The following is a 19,455-nucleotide window of genomic DNA, read 5'->3' on the forward strand; positions in this document are numbered from 1 at the left end:
GATAGATAGATAGATAGATAGATAGATAGATAGATAGATAGATAGATAGATAGATAGATAGATAGATAGATAGATATACAGAATCTCTCCATTCCTGGTGGTGTGGAAAATGTGAAGCTCCATGCTGTTGCTGCAGCCTCTCTGGGCTCCCTTCTTCCTCTATGCCTGTTAGCACTAAGCCTGCTGCTCACGCTCAGCGGCATTCTCATATACCAGGCTCACTTGAGCAGGCACAACCGTAGCTCCTTAAGGGCAGTAATTGTGTTTCATCCATTTCACTACATCTCCAGTGAACTTGCAAACTGAGTGGGATCCCAGCCAGTTAAATGTCCATGCCTGTTTGGCTGGGGATGGCATGGGTTTGGTGGACTCTGGGGATCCACCTGGGCAAGAGGTCTGAATCCCCAAGAGCCTCCGTCACTTTTGGTTGGGAGAGCATTAGATGACCACATCAGTGGGTGGTTTGTATGTGGGATGGGAGGGAAAAACAGCCATTCACCTGACCATCTCTCTCTCTCCACTGGACCCTGTCCTTACCACACTGTAGATCTTTTGACCAGGTCAAGATTTTCTGGGATTTTCCTAAATAATGGAAGAAGAGGGTACTTTTCATGAGGTTTTCACCTTCTTTACCAATCTCCTCTTGTTCCTCTGTTTATAAATCTTTGATATCAAAGGCTGTGAACAAAGTTGGAAGTGGTTTGGGAAAGAAGAAAAGAGGGACAAATGAAAGGAATTTTGTGTGGATTCCGCCTTATAACCGTATCTGTTTGGGAACTTTTGTCCCACTGTTGACCCTACCATCTTTTCAGGAATCATATCTGCTCTTTTCCTTTGCTGGGTGTGTTAGTTAGCAAGGGGTCTGTACTCTGTATGTGGACAGTACAGGCATTGAGCCATGTGGGGAAGAAAGGTTCCAACACCAATTTAAGAACTGTGACCTTGACATTTCCAGAAGTCTCAGTCTTGCCTTCTAAGCTGTCAGTGGCATCAAAGTCCTTTGGAAACACCTCTGTATATCTGGTCATGACTCCAAATATTGTACCAAGAAAGCCAAGAGAGATACCCTCAGGGCTTCTGAGACGCTTGTCTTGGGGGAAGGAGGCAGGTTGAATGCAGCTAGCCAAGTGGAAACACAGAACTTTGGAGTTACAGATACTTAATCTAGAGCAGTGGTTCTCAACCTGGGGGGTTAAAGGACCCTTTCACAGGAGTTGCATATCAGATACCCTACATATCAGATATTTACATTATAATTCATCACAATATCAAAATGACAATTATGAAGTAGCAACAACAAAGATTTTACAGTTGGGGGGTCACCACATATGAGGAACTGTATTAAAGGGTCGAAGCATTGGGAAGGTTGAGAACCACTGCTCTAGAGGGAATCTAAGGCCCAGTAGAAGAAGTCACTTGTTTGAAGTCACCAAGTCACCAGGTAACCAAGCTAGCAAAATCCAAGTGAAGACTAGAGAGTGCATGACCTTGGCTTAATGTCTACACCTCACCACTGCCATGTTAACGAAGCAGGACTTGTCAAAAGTGCACCACACCACAACCATCCCTTCAGACTACTTTCTGCCTGCTATGTCAGCCCGCCTCAGAAACCAGGAAGAGAGACAGAAAAGCCACTGTTGCCCCATGCCACCAACGAACAAGCAGTTCTTGACAGGCACACAATTCAGCCAAGACCATTCAGTTTATGGATGGCTGCGAGGGGTCAAAACTGCAGGTTGTTTGGTCTGTCTAACCAATCGGTCTTTACCAGGCTTATCCATAGGCCATCAGCTTCTTGGGATGGTAAGAGGTGGTCAGAGGAAGTGAAGCTGTAGCTCAAAGAAGTGTGGGAAATGCTAGGTTGATCAGCAGAGTCTTATACGCAGGATTTCTCAGAGCTTTAACTATCCAGGGGAACATGGTCAATAACTGAGAGTAAGGACATGGTGTGCGCTGGACTGCTGTACTTGGCAAAGCATTCCCATTGAACCGGCTCTCCTCAGATTGCTCATTCTGGACGCCAATACGCTAAACCAAGACGTGAGCGACTTTTCCTCCAAAGGCCGCATAGCAACTATCTTAGATTTGGCAACTCAGAAGCCTCTGAGATTTGGCACTTCAGCTGCACCTCTGTAGCCACAGAGGGTACACAAACCACAGGCTAATCCTACATTCCAGCAAAACTCTCACAGAAGCAGGAAGCTGCATCTGTCCTTTAACCATAATTTGCAATGCCTCCATGAAGTCATAAGACTACAGGGGACTCTTAGAAACGTAGATACCTGACCTGAAAGATCAGACCTGTCTGCTCAGGAACTTCCTGCCGCCCCTTCCTCTGAACTGCTCTGATCCTCTTTGTCCTGAACTGGGCAGCTATGGTGTCCTGTCTGGCTGCTCATTTTAGTAGAAGAGAGGGAATAGGAGGGAAGGGGCCCCTGCAGTCAGGTGCTGGGGTCAGGGAAGCTTCCAGGAGGACAGGAGGTTAGAGGAACCTGAGGTCTACCAGGAGGAGCTGCAGCAGATCAATCTCAGGCCCTAGTGTTTGGAGGGAGGCGGGATAAGATCTGGGTGGATGCCACAGAGAAGGAAGAGGGACAGCCCCGGTTTACAGCTCTCCTTTATGGTCCAACGGATTCAGGAACAGGGTGGACTGTGCTTAAAGGGCCAGAGACAAACCACACGGAGCAGGCCAGCTCCACTAGCACCATGCCCCTGCCCCTGAAGTGAGGGGCAGAGAACACTTCCTCACTAGGCTAAAATCAGAGGCAGTTCAGGGATGCCACCGATTTTTACAAGGTGAAACAGCTGGGCACAGCCCCTCTAATGCTCTTTCTCCTTCTACTTATTAATGAAGTTAGCTAACTTCTCATTCACATGTCTCTCCGCAGCTCATTCTGGGTGCACTAGATCCAACAGTTCTGAAAGGTAGTTAGTTATGGCCAGTCCCATTTTATGGATGAGGAAATCGACAGTCAGAGGAAACATCTCACACTTCCAAGGGAACAGTAAGCTGGGACACGTGGCCCTCCAGCAGCCTCTATCCTTGATCACTGCTATGTTGCCCCTCCCCCATCATGATTGTCTTTATTGATGGCTGTAATCGAGGATGCAGCAAAGAAACCACTGGAATGGCTGTTTTCATGATTTGGGGGAGGTTTTTTATTTTTAATCGTGGATAGAGGAGAGATAACACCCTGAGGAAGAGTCCAGAGCAGAGAGAAAAGAAGCAGACAGGACATGGGCAGGGCTAAGGAAGCAGGGATAGCAGAGAGGAACAATCGAGATTAGTGACGATAACATGCTTGGAGCTGGGGTCGGGGGAAACCTTGCCGTTGTACACTGGACAAACAGTTACGGGGAGGAGGGACGCTTGTGAGCTGCAGCAGCCTTGGAGCTAGCGCAGTGGAGGGGGTGGAGAGGTGAGAAGGACCAGGAGGTGAGCATAGACTTTGAAATGCGTAACATTGTATGTGAGTAAGGACTAAAGCCTGGAGTCAGCACAGACTTTGGTACTCACCATAGGTACCTGTCAATAAGGATGCCTCATCCACCCGTGGAAGGGGACATAGGGGTGTGCCTCTTTCTGGTTGACAGAAACCCTCTCAGGGGTTCCTGAGGAATGCTGACAGAATCCTTCAGCTGAGCCAAGACTGTCACTTCTGGACACCTGCACTGCCTTCTGGGGTTTGGGGAACTGGAGGTTCCTTTGCCTAACAATAATCTTGTCTTCCGGTCAGGCCTTTCCCTGCTTAAAGTTTCAGGGGTTGCTTGTTTCTCTCCTTGAGACTCGTGTGTGGGAAGTTACACAATCCCTTCCAGTCACTGGATCTCTTTGATCACTAACTAGCTTATTCTTGTCTGGGCTTAGTGGGATGCGGGGTGGGGGAGTTCATGAAGGCAGACTGAGAGCTGAAACTTCAGCCCTGAGGGACTTGCTGATGTTTGGACAAACGGAGCTCAAATGTCAAAGATGTGTAAGAGTGTCCATGTACCCCAGGTCACTCAGTATGAATGTTCCTCACTGCACCCTCCTGAGAGGCTAGGAGCGAGACAGACTCTCTGGCAGGCAGACAGCTAGGGAGAGGGGCCATGGCTGGGTAATAAAGGTGGCAAGTTCCAAGAAGGCCGGCTTCTTCCTCCCCCTCCTGACTGGAGACGAAAGCCTGGCAGCTTCAGACAAAGGCCTTGTGAGCTTCAGTCGTCCGCCAGCAGGCTGCTTGCTGGTGGACAGGGCTCCACAAGTTCAAGGCCTGCTCGGGACATGTCACCACAGTTCCAGGCCGATCAGCAGCCCTTGTTTTAGTCAAACCGACCAAACCCAACTTAAGGGAGGAAAACTCTGGAGGGTTTAAAACCCCCAGCCCTCAGAAGAGGCTGGAGTTTCCGGCTTTCCGAACCCCGCCCCCTGCTTTGCTCAGGGTCGTTTTCTCTGTGTCTGCTGCACATGTATTTCCTCACCCCCAATAAATGCCTTTTTTTCAAGTGTCAACTTTGTCTGTGGTGATTGAGGTTTCTCTGCTGCTACCTGGTGCCATTCCAGATTTTTTTTTCCTGCCTGTCAATACTTTAACTGGCAGAGAAAACTAACCTGATCCGGGCCCCCTAGATGGTATAATCTCAAGACCTCTAGACTGCATCACTACTGACATTTCAGAGGTTGGTCCTTTGCCTCCGAGAGGAGGGTCTGAGAAATACTGAATCCTTGTAGTAGCTGCCTGAGAGAAGATTCCACTGAAAGACACACTAGGATGCATGGGCCAAACAGATGAGAAGTTTCTGACCATCCTCCCCTGGGGAGATACCCCAGGGCTGACAGCTTGACAAACATGCCTTGGAGACTGGAAATGCACTCTGTGAGTGACCCTGTGTGTGGCATCCAGGATGGCCACACTCTCCATTCTTCATCAAGTGCCATAGCTTGACTTCAGGCACTGGCCTTCTGCTCCTCTTACTCAGCAGGAAGATAAGCACAACTCAGACCCAGCAGCGAGTCTGGAAGCATCCACAAGAGGACTCCACCCCGACCCCAGAGACATGTGAGAATTATAATTCTGAAGCACCAAGGCCGACACACACTTGTCAAGTAGGATCACTTCTTTCTCTGAGCTGCAAATTCGTGCCACCCAACACAGAGTATTGTAGAGACGAGGAGGAGAGACACTTTGGGGAAGAGTTCAGGCAAAGGTGGATGGACCTGGTGACCCTTGCCTGTAATCCCAGGATACGGGAGGCAGAGGATGGAGAGGTGCCGCAAATTCAAAGTCAGTTTGTGCTGTGCAGCAAATTCTGGGCTCCACAGTGAGACCCGGCCTCAAAAGACACACACACACACACACACACACACACACACACACACACACAACAATAAAACAAACCAAAGGATAGAAAATTTGCTTCTTTAGAGCCTAGCACAAGAAAGGTAGATTGGTTAGAAGATGCAACCAGTTCCCGACCACCACAGTGCAGCATAGACAGACAGCTAGACATTACTGACACTATTCAACACCTGAAAGAAAGACTCTCCTTTGGTAGTTGGGAGCCCCGAGGCTCAGGTGGACTGCAGGGCGTTACAGGAGCTGTTTTTCCAGCCTCTGCCTACCTGGCACATGTCGGGCAACAGGTCTGTCCCGGACCAGGAACAAGGAAACAGACAATCTTCAGGGGGACCCTGAAGTGGCTTACGAGAGGGGCTGGGCCCTGTCACCTGGCACTCACCTGTTGACTTTGGGTGTCTACTCAAAACTTCCTCCTGCTCCCTGGCCAAGTGTAGGGGCGAGAGGGGGAAGGAGAGTGGTTTTGTAACCTCAGAAAAGACTTGTTCGTCTGTCCCTGACAACAGGAATAGTAGACGCAAAGCTCCTCAGAGCCTGGGAGATCCCGAAACAGAAACTGAGACCTTGTTGGGTCACAGCCAACTTTCCATTTCTACTTTTTTTTTTTTTTTTTTTTTTGATAGGGCTTCTCTGTGTAGCCCTGGCTGTCCTGGAACTCGCTCCATAGACAAGGCTGGCCTCCAACTCATAGAGATCCTCCTGCCTCTGACTCTGGAGTGCTGGAATTAAAGGTGTGCCCACTGCCTGGCTCCCCTCAACAGCCTGGCTCCCCTCGACAGCCTGGCTCCCCTCAACACCCTGCCTCAGGAGCTTTGCCACAATCTCTTCATTTACTTCTTCCTCAGCCAGACTGATAAAGGGTTCCATAATGCTGCCATCCCGGGAAGGGGGGGGGGCAGAAGTTACATTCACGCTCTGATTGGCTGTCAGGAGTCAACAGCGCTGGGCAAACAATGAAGGACTGAATGTCTGTAACGACACAGCAGGCAGGTGGTCATGGAGCAGGTAACTCGGAGTGTTTGTCTGGGCAGAAGGAAAACCCTAAGGCTGGAATGCGTGTTTGGCCCGTAAGTGACTCTTGTAAGAGCCGCTAACCTGCCAGCAGCCCTCTTCCCTTACTTAACTCCCCTACACTACGCTTCTTTGCTTGCCAGCCTCCTTTCCCTCCTTGGGGTGATACTGCCAGATGGCAGACTCCATGCCTCGAGACCTTCAGCGCTCACAGGGCCACTAGAGAATTACCTGCCAGGCCCAAACAAAACTGGGGACTGGTGGCTAACTGTGGTGCCCAGTAGTATATCAAAGCACATGCTGGCCTTCAGGCTCTCAACATCGAAAATACCTGTTACAGAGTCCATGCTCTCATCCGAGCTCCTCTCGGCTCTTCTCAACCTGACCCTTACCCAAACCTCTCCAGCTCACGGGCTTCCCTCCCCCAGCTTCTCATTCCTGTATAACATGTATATATATATTCCTGTATAACCTGTACCTATATTCCTGTATAACATGTACATATATTCCTGTATAACATGTACATATATTCCTGTATAACATGTACATATATTCCTGTATAACATGTACATATATTCCTGTATAACCTGTACATATATTCCTGTATAACCTGTACATATATTCCTGTATAACCTGTATATATATATATTCCTGTATAACCTGTACCTATATTCCTGTATAACCTGTGTATATATTCCTGTATAACATGTACCTATATTCCTGTATAACCTGTATATCTATTCCTGTATAACCCTGCCATTTTGGCTCTTGGTTTGCTCTCTCTTAGCCTTCTTTGCCCTCTCTCTGTGTCTCTGTTTCTGACTCTGTCTCTCTCTCCTCTCCTCTCCTCTCCTCTCCTCTCCTCTCCTCTCCTCTCCTCTCCTCTCCTCTCCTCTCCTCTCCTGTCCTCTCTTATCCCCCCTACCCCTCCTCATGGCCCCATTCAGTCTATTGGCCATGTGCAGTCTACTACTTTCTCTCCCTGCTCCAGACTCTTCCAGATGCCTCTGGCTGTGCACTCTCTCATATCTACAATAAAAATCTTCTCAACCATACCTTGGAGCAGTCATGTCCTCAGTTTATGCATCACCCAATATTCAGGAAAATAGGGGATGCTTATAATCCATCTCCCTTCTTTTTACCTGCCCTTTAAAAGGAAGACTTGCCTGTGGGGGAAAAATTAGGCCTCAGTCTAGGCTCAGCAAGTTTCAGCAAACTTGCCCAATATTAGTCAACTGGGCTTTTCCAGTTCCATCTCTTTTAGTGGGATTCAAAACAAGGAGTACACTTAGTCTGTTGCTAGCGAGGAGCTCTCTGGTTGCCAGCTGGGCAAACAAAGGCAATCATCCCACCCCATGCTCGTCTCCACTAGTCCCAGGCAGAACTGGAACAAGGAGTTGTGTGTGTCCACTAATATAAGCAGCTGAGATCAGAAAGCTGTATCGTTATCTGCTGATGGGCTACTGTGGAGTGAATGATTCTAAACAGCTGATACCCCTTTCAAAGGTGGAGAGGATGCAATTTAGCCTTGGCAGATTCGCTGTCTCAAAGCTATTTTTCAGTGATTGATAGTAAATTGACTATACTCTCAACTTGATAGAGAATGCTGGATTATACAACTGGCTGTGTGAGATTAAACATTGACTCTAGGACAAGGGTTAAACATTGACTTAGCTCCTTACCTACTGTTGGGAACAGAGCTGACAGTAAACAACACTTCATCTGTTGGTCTTATTTCATTCCCCTTGCAAAGCAACAACCACAGGCACCATCCCCTGCCAGATGTAAAGGCCTAGAAGTTAGACAGAGTCCTATAGGTGGACATTTGAAAAGAAGGGCCACCAAAAGATAATAAAGATGGCAAATGTCTAGCTTCTCCCTCACACTTCTGATCCCTGAAGGCCTGGTGGCCTTTTTCTACCATCAGCAAGGCCATCTGCCTTTGTATGGGCCCAGCAAGTTCAAGCTAGATTACAACATATTTATCCCCCAAACTGTGGGCCTAGCTGCTTCTCTGTCTTTGTTTAAACTGACCAACCCTAAATTAGAGGAGGAAGACCCTTCTAAGATGCTTAAAACCCAGAGCCCTCAAAAAGAGACTGAATTTCGGGTACCAAGTCCCCTCTCCAGTCTGCAGGGTGTCTTTCTCTCTGTGTGTATCTCCTCACCCCTAATAAAAGCCTTTCTTCACTAGTTGACTCTGTCTGCTGTGTCTGAGACTTTTGCCTGCCTTTTTTTTTTTTTAATTCTTTAACTGGCAGAGAAAAATGAACCAGATGGAAATTCCAGGCTGGTAAGAGATGGGCAGTGCAAAGTGAGGAAGAGATATATAGTCTGAGGAAATCCTCTATCATGGATTATTGGGTCAGTCCATAGTCTTAGAGCATCAAGCTAATGACAAGCCGAGGTTGGGTCTGTGTGGGCCTTGACCTTCTACAACCCACTCGATCAACCAAGGGTTAAATAGAACCCCCTGCCGTCCATGGAAATATAACTCAAAATACTCATCCCCTGTGTGAAAAAAGCAGAGGGGCGGGGTGGGGTGGCAGGTATCCAGTGCAGGAAGTTCCTGCGTATATGCCTGTCTCTGCCACTTCCTTTCTAAATACACTGGGGCATCATTTCACATCTGTGCTCATGGATCTTCAGTGCAGATTTACTCATAGTTCTGAGTTCCTGCTCTGTGCCATGTTGGTCAAACATGAATGATAAACACCTGCTAAGTTCCAGCTATTATACATATTAACTTTTGTAGCACCTTTATGGATTTAGGATAAGCAAAGACATTCAGTCACTCGTCCAAGCCTTCCCAGTTAGCAGACAGAAAGACCTGGGTATGAATCCAGGACAGGCTAGGTACAGAGCCTCTCCCTTCTCACAGGCTGTACTGCCTCAGCACGGCATGCCTGTTTCCTCCTGGCTTGTGCAGGGCAGTGTTGTGTGTGAGTGACAGCTATAACTCTGAGGAAACAACAATACACGCATCTGCATAGTTCCAGCTTCCCTGGATCTCTAACTGATCATGCTCAGAGTAGATGCCAGTAGTAGACCCAGTCTCCAAGCTATATCGACACCCTAATCCCAGAAGCCTGTAAACGTGGCCTTGCTTAGGAAATGGGTCTTGGTAAACAGGATTAAGATCAGGATGATCAGACAAACAAATCATCCCAGATTGTGGGATCGGCCCCTCGGTGCTATCACAAGTGTCATGGTAAGAACAGCAGGTACTGGAAACGTGCACTGAACACGAAGTGACTCTTGAGACAGAGCCTGGAAGGTTCCGTTGTCCATCATAGGGTATCAAGGAACGGTAGCAGAAGCTGGACATGGAAAGAGGCAAGAATCAAATCCTCCTCTTGAGACTTCGTACGGAGGGTGGCCCTGCTGCCACCTTGGTCCTGGATTTCTGTTCTTCAGGACCGAAGAGGAACATATTTCTGTTGCTTAACAGCACTAAGATTGCGGTTGTTACAATCACAACAAACTTGCACAGTGCTCGACCGACACACACAGACCTAAAACCGGAAGGCTTTGCAAACCAGTTGGCCCTGCTCTTTCATTTTATAGATGAAAAAAGTCCACAGACCAAAAGGAGGAAGTGATTTGGCAAAGGTCACTCAGCAAGGTAGAGGCAGAGCCAAGGCTAGCATACAGGTGTGTTGACTCAGGCCCAGTGGATCTGATCCTCCCCACACTGGATGAGATCTAGGTCATATTTTCTTGCTATTAGGAGAGGATTAGCTTGAGAAAATGAAGTAAGTTTTGGAAAGCATCATTGTCAGCATCACCACTAAGTCGAACACTAGACACATCCCCTAGCTGTGGGCCCATCCCTCCTCCCTCAGAGCTGAAAACAGGGGTCACTCATTGGATTCTAGAAAGGGAAACTGCAGTATGAAGAGAGATGCTAATCACTGTACTCACACCACCAGCTTGTGGCTGAGGTCAAACCTGGCCACAAGAATTTTACTTCCTGATTAACCACTGGGTTCTACTTTTAGATTTCCTCTTCCCCAAAGCTGGTTCTCTAAGGGCAAGAGAAGGTCTTTGGGTCGGCGGGGAACACACCTAACATATTTCTCTGTGGATGCATGTGTTTAATATGTCTGCTAAAGCACTTCTGGATACCACTGGGAGCATGTGTTACCAGTAGGTGATTTACAGAGCCACCCATCATCTTGGAGTTGTGGGAGAAGGTAAGGAGACCAGCCCCGACCTCCAGGTAGCGAAAGAAGTGATGGCATAGTTGATATACTTCCTTTCCTTCTCTCAAATCTTCCTTCATCAAGTGCCTGTGCTAGTACTCAGGGGCCTTCCTTCATACCTATTACATCCCAGACAACTAGACACAAGCGACTCCGTGCTCTAAGGGAAGCAATCATATCCTGCAGGTATCATGACCATTGCATTTACATAGAAGGAGGCAGGGACAGAAAGCCATCCAAAGAGCTCTCGGATGGCAGAGAGGCTCGTGCCCTCTCCATCCCCATACATCTCCCTCTCCCAGCACATCTCCCACTAACCTTCTGCCCCAGAATGGGGAGGAGGAAATTGCTAATGAGGAAGAAAAAAGAAGTTAGTTACTAATGTGCCTCTGTGACCCTCCCGCCAGTCACCAAGGCTCCGAGCCTGAGCTTCAGTAGAAGAGAGGAGAGTAACAAAGATATCTAGACCGTTTAGAAATTCCAGAGTCTAGGGTTGTGGATTTAGCTCAGTGGTAGGGCGCTTGCTTAGCAAGCACAAGGCCCTGGGTTCGATCCTCAGGTCCAAAAAAAAAAAAAAAAAAGAAATTCCAGAGTCAAGGGGCTGCAATACTGACGGTCCTCTCTAAACTAACCGTGGCCCACAGTCTCACCATTACCCATTGCCCCTCCAACTGCATGAGTTTAAAGGATACATACGCATTAGAGCTATAGATTGGTCAATCCACTCTGCAGCCATGAGAAGGGCTAAGGAGGGCTGAGAAGCCCTCAAGTCCTACTGAAGGAACTGAGCAGCAGTAGTGACCAGAAAGTACAGACGAGGCAGCTCCCGAGCCCTCGGAATGAGCAAGGATCAACGGTCCCACTGACGAGGTAGGACGAGTTCTATCTTGGTTCACAGAATCACTTTTTTTGTTTGGAAGAACGAGACACACGGCAGCACCCCAGACCGACACCAAAACCAGGTCTCTCCTCGCTGCCCCCCGGGAGCTGTGTTGCCGCCCAGAGGAGGGAAAGGAAGAGAGAGGGAAAAAGAAATCCAATCTGAAATACCATTGCATTGGGCTGAGCTTTCCTGGAAGTGACTATAGCTATTTTTTTTTTTTTTATTTTTCATGCATCAATCAGATTGTGGATTTACGGTCTCCCATGAAGCTCCATAGTAAAAAAAAAAAAAAAAAAAAAAAAAAGCAATTTCTTTTCTTGCCATCAAAATCTGCGATTGTGTTGTGGGTTAGTGCACACAAGTGAGCTCACATGCACGTCTGACCCTCCTGTTTCTCTAGCCCTGTTTCCCCTTCCCCTTCTGGGAGTTTGCTTGGGACTCTTGAGGAAGAACCAGTGACGGGTGAGCCCTGCACAGGTACAGTGTGTAGCACTTCAAGGGGAGGGGGAGCTTGTGAGGGTATGGGGTGTGTTGGACAATGGGCTTCTTTGTGTGGCCCAGGATGGCTATGATTGTCTGGAGGATACCTAGGAGGCCCAAACGGGTCATGACCTGGGAAAGTTCCACGGACTAATTGCGGTGAGGAAGGAGGCTGCTCCCTCAACTCAGCTGGTGGGAGTCTTCTTCTGTGTGTAGCCAGGTCCGGGGCCCTACCACAGCTCCCCATTCAGCCCAGCTTCAGGGAGCACAGGGAGAGTCAGGGTGAAAAGGGGAAGAAGCATAGTTCCCAAAGGCTCTAGGCTGAAAAGCGAGACTTCGCAGATGATGCTTACAGGGTGGCATTTCAGGCTCCATGTGCTGGGGGGTCATGGGAGCAGGGGCAATCCTTAGCGACTTGGGGGTGTGAGGCCAAACCCTAAGGAACATTCTGTTCCATATCCTGAAGCTGCAACAATGGAAGAGCCACACACGACATCGTCTCCTCACCTACAGGAGAGAACAAATGGAGCCAGCCAGGCTCTGCCAGGGAAGCTAGGATCTGTGGGAGTCACGTGCTCCGGCTGGCTACTTTGCCTACTGGGACAGCGGCCCTTTAAGAGCCAGGTGCGGGTCAAGCACAGAGCACAGTTTCAGTTTTGGCAGCAGTAACCAGTGCCTTGCTGGAAGCTTCTAGAAAGGCAGGGGTCCATACTGGCTGACAGGCTGCGCCCCGAAACTGGATCAACGGGAGAGAAGGAAGTGGCTAAAAGTAAGTGTGCTGCCTGGGATCCTGGGATAGGATGCTCCTTGGGATCTTGGTTCAGATGGCCCTCTGACTCTCTCTCACCAAGCTCACAGAGAGGGTGAGGAGGACAGGGCAGACTGTATGCCTGCACATCACAAGGGATTTTAGGGGCATATTCCAGTGATATGAAGAACGTCAGACATGTGTATGGGCATGCCTTTTCTGCAAAATATCAGGGGTAAGAAGGAAGTAGTTCTGTTGCCAACTTACCCATTACTCTTAGTCCCCAAATTCCCCTATTCTCCTTCCGTTACTAACTTACACAGCGCCTAATCTTTCTGAGCCTCAGTCTCAATCTTTAAGATGGGAATTTAAAAATAACGGCTATCACTGCTGGTCAAAGTGGGTTCACCTGAGAAAATAAGTGTGAAGTATATGACAATGGTTTGGTGAGTCATAATTTAGTTCAGTTACTCAAGAATTAATTGAGGGGCAGGCAGATAGCTCTGAATTCAGATCATACAATAATGCACACAGTGTCAGCTACCTTTCCGAGGGGGACACACGCGATTGCTTTTTCTGGGCTTCTGTGAGGCTCCGAAATCATTTCCAATTGCAATCCAGACTTGCCCCCACGTATTCACGCCACTAGAAACAAATATGCATTGTGGTGTCACTCTGCCCTGCTCTAAATGGGCATAACAGTGTCTTTGTGGAGTAATAGACTAAGGATGGCAGGGGGGAGGGAGGGGCAGAGCCACCTTCTAGGTGCAGGCATTAGCCCTATGCCCTGATGCACCCCCTAACATGCACCCATCAGACAACCTCCTCAGCTTTGTCCATCCTGACAATAGTCCTAAGCCCGTACAGAAGGACAGTGACAGCTTAGCTTCATCTTCTGCACCAGCTCCATCTCTACAACTGCCTCTGTACTTGGAGCCACCCAGGACAGGACACACGCAATGTGTGTGATAGTTTCCGTTAACACTTTCCCCTGCTGCTAAGGGACTTAGAGATTTCTTAATATACAAAGTGGGGTGTGCACCACTTTCAGGGATTTGGGTAGAGGCATCCATCCAGTGACTGAACGTAGGGGCTCGGCTCTGAGCCACATACAGAACTTTCCAGTCATGCTTCTGCCTGTCCTGAATGTGGTGTTGTACATAGCCCAGTGACCTGAACCAGGAGTCAGGAGAACACCAAGCTCTATGACCATTACCTGCTTCTTAGCACACCTCTACATCTGTGGGGTTTATTCACAAAAAGCCCAGTTCCTTCAGCTTCCATTCAGTAAGTCCACTTGCCCTGAGACTTCCTAGATTCATCTCATGTCCCTCCCCAAACGCCAAGGAGCTAGGAAGGGTAGACACCACAATCCCATCTTACCACTGAGACAACTAAGACTTCATGAGGTAGCGTGAATAATGTCAAGTCACCCAGCAAGGCTGAACAGTGGGCTGGTGCATCCTTTCTGGTATGGTTTTAAAGACACTTTGATATCACATATGAAAACAAACCACTTAACTAAAAATATATGTGCAACTGGAACACACCTACAATCTTAGCACTTGTGGGGCTAACGTGGGAAGACGGAGGGATTGTGCGTTGGATGGCAGCTACATAGAGAGACTCTTAAAAATAAATAAATCAATCAACCACAGGTGAGGATTCCTGAATCTGCAATTTTCAAAACTGAAATGCTCTCAACCTAGACATTTCAAGAGCCAACACCACACAAGCAGAAGTTTACACCAGACCTCAGGTAAGGGGTGTCAATCAAAAAACAGAGGCACACTAAAAATATATCAAGTGATCTTCAGGATGTGCTTAGACTTGGGTCCTATTCCCAAGACATCATACCACATATCGGAAATATTCCAAAACTTCAAATGGAGCCCACTTCTGATCCTAACCATTTTTTGATAAGGGGCACTCAACCTACGTAATCAGTGCATTGGGACACGATCCACATCCTCCTTTCTCTGACTCTGGGCACAAGGAAGCTTGGGTTCCAGAGTCACTGGCATTGACGCAGCATGGCAGGAGTGACAAAGCTTTGGCATGGATGCACCCAGATTCAGGAAACAAAAGTACCACTCCTCGTCCATGCCCAGTGCTCAATAAATAACAGCTAGTGATTTCAGGAAGAACTTGGCACCACCTCTAGGTCCAAGGGACTCTTCATGAGAATTGCCTTTTCTGTGAAAGGTGGGGAGGGGAGAATAATTTTACTCCCTCTCTAAGGTTGGCCTTCCTGCTCCTTCCTCTTCCTACTGATTCCTCTAACAGCAAGACACTCTCCAGCACACCAGAGTGACTAAGCTCCTATGGTTTCTATAGAATTTATTTTTATTATTTTAGCATGTATGTGGTGTTTGTGTGTATATGGTATACATGCTTGTGTGTGTGTGAGGCGTGTGTGTGTGTGTGTGTGTGTGTGTGTGTGTGTGTGTGTGTGTGTAAGCGCACAGCCTATGCCTATGCATATGGAGGTCAGAGAATCTCTGCTGGGTGTGTTTCTCTATCATTTTCACTTGGGCACGTACCCTTGGGCAACTTTCTTACCCATTTGTGCCTTATACCCTGCTTCCTGGGGTAGCTGCACAAATTAAAAAGTTAACATCAGTAAAGGTCTTGGAAAGAATTCTGTATGTGTTTCTTCTAACCCAGGTCACAGTGTTTGCCTCTGGGAGTCACAGAGTTCAATCTAAACAGCTCTCTCTGAGTCATCTTGATAGGATGCCCAGCCAACAGCCTTCCAGTCCCCTTTCATGGTTTGACCAAAAGAAAGAGAAGACTGCATTGACTTTAGATAGGAGATGTGGATGAGTTAACACTTCCAATCCCATCACTCTGCTAAGGATTTTGTCATTTGATCTGTATAACAACTCTCTACAATGTAGAGTCACCTCCAGTTTACAGATGGGGACCTATAGGCTCAGTTTAAAAATCCACACAGCCCCCAAGTGAGAGAGTAGAAAGCCAAGTGGACAATAAGTGGTTTTGCCACTCAGCCCAATGCATAGCTACCATGAAGATCAGACACCACCCACCCTCCTGCCCTTTAGAGTAATTGTAGCTGCTTTCAGTTGAGGAGCACTCAATGTCATTAAAAATGTGTCCTTATATATTATTCTTCCATCTTTCCCCATGTCCTCCCATCCCAAGGCATTCCCCTTTCAAGTTAGAAGAGTCAGAAACTCCTATACTTATTTTAACAATGAAAGTCAGTATATTTTACCCAAGTGATAGAACGCTCCTTATACCCATGATAGTATGGAGTACAGACTCCGAGGTTCTCTTCCATCCTTGACACCCTTCTTCACATGACAGTTTCCAAGCTCATGCTACCTACCCTGTGCTCAACTCTTGGTCTGTGTGAGCTGAAAGTGATATTCCCAAATGGACTTAGGCAATGCTTCTCCTGGAGTAGAAGGGACTATTCAGCTCAGGTGAAGGAAGAAATGAAAAGAAAGCCTATGCAGCCAAGTCATCCTCTCCCTATTATTAACTCCAGAGCATCTTACTCCTTCAAGTTCATACTTCTGGATTTTCAGAAACTGTCACTTGGCTTCTGGTCTTCTTAACTCACATTCTCTGTCCCCTCTGAAGCCCCTGGAGCTTTGAGAAACTCACCTTACCTTCTCTTGGGAGGTAAAGGTTTTAGGTTGCTTCAGAGATACAAGAATAGATAGCTTACTAGCCAAGCTAAGACCCAGGCCCAGGTTTCCCTTCCTCAGAAGAGGGATATCAGATGATATCAGATGAACAAAGATTTGTCCTGAAAGCTGAAAAGTTGTCACTTTAACCAAAGGGGAACTAAATTAGTTCATAGGGAGACCAACTCAATTCTTCCATGTGGCCCATACTTTTACCCCAACCTACAATCTTGGGGATATATGTTATAAACATACTGGGAAACTAACAGTAAACTTCAAACAGTGTGGAACATCTTGGCCTCATCAGTGAAAAAAAACAGCACAATCTTAGCTTAAGTGCAAGGATACTATTGAACAATCCACATAGGAAGTTATAGATCACCACACTTTGGCTTTATTAAGCCAGTTAAGAGTATAATGAGTCCTTGAGTAGGCCCTTGCATGGGAAAAGACTCTTGGTACCCAGATAAAGGAGGGTAAGGTTTTTAAAGTCAAAAGGTTGTATATGCATCATACCTGGTGTTGGCTACCGGTCTTTTTTTTTTTTTTTTTTTTTTTTTTTTTTTTTTTTTTTTTTTTTTTTTTTGGTTTTTTCGAGACAGGGTTTCTCTGTGTAGCTTTGCGCCTTTCCTGGAGCTCACTTGGTAGCCCAGGCTGGCCTCGAACTCACAAAGATCCGCCTGCCTCTGCCTCCCGAGTGCTGGGATTAAAGGCGTGCGCCACCACGCCCGGCTCGGCTACCGGTCTTTACAATGTAACCTTTGATCTTGTAAAACATCACACAAGGTCATACTTTCAGAGCAACAATTCTCTACCTATGGGTCAAGACCCTTGTGGGGGTTGAACGACCCTTTCACAGGGGTCACCTGAGACCATCAGAAAATGCAGATATTTACATTGCGATTCATAACTAGCAAAATTACGGTTCGGATATAGCAATGAAAACAGTTTGTAGGGTTGGAGGTCATCACAACCCGAGGAACTGTATTAAAGGGCTGCAGGGTTGGGAAGCCTGAGAACCACTGCTCTAGAGGAAACAATATCAGGACCCTTTCTCAGCGTAGATGGCCGGTCCTCTTGGTGCTGTAAAACACTTGGTCAAGAGGAGAGGAAAACTATTTATTGAGAGGCAAATGTGGCTCCTAAGTGGGGGAGGTTAGGAGTCAGGGCAAGCTGACCTTTCTTAAGCTGGTCACTAACATATTTATAACCCCATAGAACTGATCTCTGGGCTCATGCAGGAAGCAGTAATAGATTCATGGTCCCCGGTCCAATTCTGAAATACATCTTGGGGTCAAGGATCCCTGGTCCTTAGGTCTCTGATCTGCTGCAATAAGGTAATAGCGCGTCTATGCCTGGGGTTCCTGCGGCAATGCATTAGATCATGTAGAAGAGAATCCTAGCAAAGCATCTAGGGTTGGGGGTGGGGCAAGTCAGTGCTTCACTCTTTCTTTCCCTTCTTAAATCCATCTCGAGTTGCCCTGCTGTTGGGGCTTCCCTGAGCTCTCGGTTGCCTGGGCTTTGGGGAAAGTCTGACTGAGATAAATATGTCTTAAATACAGGGTCCTTTCAGCTGCTACCAGAGAAACAGCTCCAAATTTTAGCTCTAGGCAAGGAAGAATTCCTGTTTTTGAAAATGTCTCGCCGGGTGGTAGTGGTGGCGGTGGAGTTGGTGATGTTGGCAGCCGCGGCACACGCTTTTAATCCCAGCACTCGGGAGGCAGAGCCAGGCGGATCTTTGTGAGTTCGCAGCCAGCCTGGTCTACAGATTGAGATCCAAGAAAGGCGCAAAGCTACACAGAAAAACCCTGTCTCGAAAAAACCAAAAAAAAGGAGAGGAAGAAAGAGAGAGAGAGAGAGAGAGAGAGAGAGAGAGAGAGAGAGAGAGAGAGAGAGAGAGAGAGAGAAAGAGAGAAAGAAAGAAAGAAAGAAAGAAAGAAAGAAAGAAAGAAAGAAAGAAAGAAAGAAAGAAAGAAAGAAAGAAAGAAAGAGAGAGAAAATGTCTCCTGCCCATCATCTGCCCTGGGAGCAGACTCTTGACTTCCTTGCAAAGGTGACCCCCTCCTAGGTTTTTTCTTCCAGATATGCATACCTGATTCTCTCACACCTGACTTTGAGCTACACACAAAGTTGAAGGTATACATACATCTCCCCACTTCCCAGCTGATTGACCTAGCCATCTAAAAGGTATCATAAAATGATTGGCAGCCTGGGCTAGAAGTCAGGTCCCCCACCATGGAAAGCTCCCACCTCAGAAACAAAGGGAAAGTCACCCTCCAGAGGAAGGTAGGACCCCAGCCAAGCCTATGAAAAGAAGACCAGGTCCTGCCTCATGACTATTAGAAGCTTGCTGGTCTAGAGTCAAGGACAAGAGTGACAATAAAAGATGGTCGCCACTAATTTGAGTTCTTAAGAGCTGATAATATTTGGCCTTCCCACCTGTGACTGCACCCAGGACCAGCACAGGGGGCAGGTGCTAGGTCCCAAGGGACTTGGCACCACCCATCCCAACTGTTACAGAGAAGATAGGCCTCACAGCTGTTCTTGCCTAGGAGCTTCTTGCCACTCAGGTGACCCATGGGCACCTGATCACGTCCAAATTAGCCTGAGTTTGGCTAAAACTCCACTCCAGGAGTTTATCATTGACTTGGTAAGAAAGCACAGGCCATGAACCCCAGTAAAAAAAAAAAAAAAGCCTTTAGTAGCCACCTGACGCCCTTGTCTGTCCCCACCCCCTGCCCTCACTCTTCCAAAGAACTAGAGAAACAGAATACCTTTATCTCCACAAGGAAATAAAAGGGTTTCTTGCTGGGAAATTCCCTCCAAGGAAAAGAAATAACCAAGATAAACAAACTTATTGCCTTTGGCTCAGCTAGTGAAGGAAGTCTCTGGGAACCAGGAGTTAAGGACCAGCAGGGAGAAAAGATAATACCTCCGGCTTACAGCTTCCTTATCTTTATGGGGACTCATTAGTGCGGAGGGCCTATTATCATTGTCCTTCTCCTTTAAAAGCTCCATCAAATCCATTCCAAAGTTTAAAGCCAGGCAAAGTCCTCCAGGTCTGTTGGAAGCGGGTACTACCCTCTCCTTTCTTCTCTCTTCCTCTAGGCTCTAGAATCTAGGGTATCATTTGGGTCCT

At 47.5% G+C, this 19,455-nt stretch overlaps 1 protein-coding gene across 5 annotated transcripts in view; it reads left to right on the forward strand.

Moving 5' to 3' along the window:
* The first annotated feature begins 12,504 nt into the window (after positions 1-12,504).
* Positions 12,505-19,455, forward strand: part of Pigr (polymeric immunoglobulin receptor) — a 28,308-nt gene continuing 21,357 nt past the window's right edge. Inside the window, exons 1-2 of one of the 5 annotated variants that reach the window (XM_042258083.2) lie at positions 12,505-12,681; positions 14,319-14,419. The gene's annotated coding sequence lies outside the window, so the exon portion shown is untranslated. Of the gene's footprint in view, positions 12,682-14,318; positions 14,420-17,547; positions 17,654-19,455 lie in introns of those variants that run through there. The other 4 variants (XM_076547333.1, XM_042258082.2, XM_042258084.2 and 1 more) reach the window with 4 other exon arrangements.

The sequence above is a fragment of the Peromyscus maniculatus genome, chromosome 11 (assembly GCF_049852395.1).
Source record: "Peromyscus maniculatus bairdii isolate BWxNUB_F1_BW_parent chromosome 11, HU_Pman_BW_mat_3.1, whole genome shotgun sequence".
Lineage (NCBI taxonomy): Eukaryota > Metazoa > Chordata > Mammalia > Rodentia > Cricetidae > Peromyscus > Peromyscus maniculatus.